Below are 2,500 nucleotides of genomic sequence, written 5' to 3' on the forward strand. Positions count from 1 at the left end.
CACGGGGATCGACCGGCAGCGAGACCGTACGAATGCACTCGTGATTCGTGAAATGATGCAAACCTAACTGCACTCGACCGGAGGGAGCCAGCCCACTGATGACCAGTCACCAGCAGGTCAGACGCCCGCCGACACAGGCAGTCTACAACGATGCGGACACACGGATGAACCGCTGCAGTCACCCTACACAGCACCCGTCACTAGGAGCAACGCTGGAACTCGTCTCGTATGTAATTAAGCGTGACTTTTTTTGCCACAACACCCCACTTCACGACCTATCAACACGCTCATTTGTACGACACTCTTGTTTGGTTGCTTATCTAGCCCACGTGGTCACATTGTTCAATTCGTCTGCACTTGTATGGTAATTGCTTGCGATATATTGCTCAAATTTTCGCGCTACGCGCGTTCATTCCTTCATTCGTCTGCACTTGTATGGTAATTGCTCCAATTTTCCGGCGCGCAAATCCCCTCTGCAATGTTCCCATCTGCACTGTTCCCCGTCTGCACCCTTCCATTCCGCTAAACATACAGTTCAAGTTATACATGGCTAACATACAGTTACAATACAATACTGGAGATTGCACAATCTTTGCAACACAAATAGAAACAAGTGTGTTGAGCACTGTGGTTCCTTATTATATATGGGATGTGCTCATACATTTAAGTAGTAAAACAGACCACAGTGTGTGTACTCAAATTCCATATAAGGAAGGGTAATGCTCTATGCTTTTACTGTCTTGTTGCAAAGATTCTGTATAGTATTATAGTACACTCACTCACTCACTCACTCACTCACTATATTGCAGCACAACATCTATTCGCCAGCAGCCAGCCAGCCAGCCAGCCAGCCAGCCACCCACCTCTTACTATTCATCAGTCAGTCGGTCGGTCGGTCGGTCGGTCGGTCGGTCGGTCGGTCGGTCGGTCGGTCGGTCGGTCGGTCGGTCGGTCGGTCGGTCGGTCGGTCGGTCGGTCGGTAGGTAGGTAGGTAGGTAGGTAGGTAGGTAGGTAGGTAGGTAGGTAGGTAGGTAGGTTGGTGGGCCGGCCAGTCAGCCAGCTACAACATAGCTTCACAAGCTACACAACAATTGCTGCTTTAACTACCAGCTGCAGCTTCTAATTATAACTACCCATTGAAGCTACTTTGTAACTAGGCGCTTTGTAAGGGGCCGCTTTGTAACTAGGCAAGGACTTCATTACACTAACATTAATTTTTTCCACCACGAGGACTTTAGGCTGGAAAATAGAAATAATAGGGCCTTAAGTGCTCGTTGACTTTACACTCCATGAACATTACAACTTTTTACCCACTACTTTTATTCCCACTTGAATTTACTGTACATTATTTGCGTATTGTTAGCAACGTACAATACAATACTACTTGAAGATAAGCTTGATATTGTTATGATCAAATGAAGCATGGCTCAATGAAGGTATATATAACTCACTCACTCACTCACTCACTCACTCACTCACTCACTCACTCACTCACTCACTCACTCACTCACTCACTCACTCACTCACTCACTCACTCACTCACTCACTCACTCACTCACTCACTCACTCACTCACTCAGGGAAAATATTTAAATTTCCTGCTACAGTGCTGCTACATTGCAGCCCATAAAATCTGCACATTTCCTGAGGTGTCCTGCAAGTGTCCTGCAACCTACTTACAAAGGATAGTGCAACGTTTCCTGTATAGTTTCCCTTTACTATTCCTGAAGTAGTTCAGGACTTGTGTAACATTCATAAGTCTACAGGAAATTTTGTATTTGTAAAGTATAAGAAATTTTGATATTTTTCCTGTGTCACTCACTATAATTAGGATAGTTATAATTATACGTGCGTAATTATACAATTACTGTTTGCAAGTAGCCATCATCACATACTTCAGTTGCTTGCAGTGCCATGACTATAATGACAAAGGCAGGGATCAATTGTAAAACTGTTGCTATCACAAAAAGAAAGTTTCGTCTTTGCGGTTTGGTAATGATCAACGAGGATTTAAGGCTGCAGTTTTCATATTTTTGGGCCTTAACTGCTCGTTGTGAAATATTCTGAAAACAAACAAAAATAAGAATGCAGAAGCCTACAACACCTGCTGTTCCCAGGCGGTCACCCATCCAAGTACTGGGCAGGCCCTACGTTGCTTAACTTCGGTGATCAGACGAGAACCGGTGTTTTCAACGTGGTATGGTCGTAGACACAAGTCAATGCATATCTCATGTACTTATGTGTGAAGTTCAGAAATATACTCGACTTAATTTAATTGCTGTGGAGGGAGTGGGCCGGGAGGGAGTGAGTGAGTGGAGTGGAGTGGAGTGGAGTGGAGTGGAGTGTACTTCTCTGTACTTACTGGTATTATACAACTATGGACTTACTTACTGATAATTATAATCATACTCTAGCTATACAACTATCTACTAACTATCTACTATCTACTGTCTACTTCAAGCTTGCTTACTTACTTACTTACTTACTTACTTACTTACTTA

The 2,500-nt window shown here is 43.9% G+C and overlaps 1 non-coding gene across 1 annotated transcript; it reads right to left on the reverse strand.

Moving 5' to 3' along the window:
- Positions 1–2,091: 2,091 nt before the first annotated feature.
- On the reverse strand, positions 2,092–2,210 carry LOC135332369 (5S ribosomal RNA). The gene has a single exon (XR_010393232.1). It is a non-coding gene; the product is annotated as a 5S ribosomal RNA (ribosomal RNA).
- Between the last annotated feature and the right edge of the window lie 290 nt (positions 2,211–2,500).

This window comes from Halichondria panicea, chromosome 2 (assembly GCF_963675165.1).
Source record: "Halichondria panicea chromosome 2, odHalPani1.1, whole genome shotgun sequence".
Taxonomy (NCBI): Eukaryota; Metazoa; Porifera; class Demospongiae; order Suberitida; family Halichondriidae; genus Halichondria; species Halichondria panicea.